The sequence below is a fragment of the Octopus bimaculoides genome, chromosome 1 (assembly GCF_001194135.2).
Source record: "Octopus bimaculoides isolate UCB-OBI-ISO-001 chromosome 1, ASM119413v2, whole genome shotgun sequence".
Lineage (NCBI taxonomy): Eukaryota > Metazoa > Mollusca > Cephalopoda > Octopoda > Octopodidae > Octopus > Octopus bimaculoides.
This window is the reverse complement of record NC_068981.1, coordinates 107508852-107509203: the sequence shown is the minus strand read 5'-3', so window position 1 is coordinate 107509203 and position 352 is coordinate 107508852.

Sequence of the window (352 nt, the reverse complement as noted above, 5' to 3'; positions counted from 1 at the left end):
TGATGTTGGTAATACGTAGTAAGTCGTGTTGACTATGGTTGGAGATGTTGGTGGCGTAGTAATCGTAGAATCGTGTTGGTCATGACGATGATGCTGGTTAGTAGTTCAGTCTCCATGGCCGCATTTGTTCTTTAGTCGGGTTCACCAGTTATAAGTTGGTAGTCCAAAGTCCATGCTGCGTTTGTTTCGTCGGGGGTCACCACTTTATAGAAAGTGGGTTATTGCAACTTAGCGGGCTGCGTGTTCGAATCATGTCGGGGGTCACCAGTATAGGAAAGTTGGTTATACATCATTAGATGTATACCTGACTTTCCTATATAAAATTAAGAAATATAACGGAACACTGAACTCC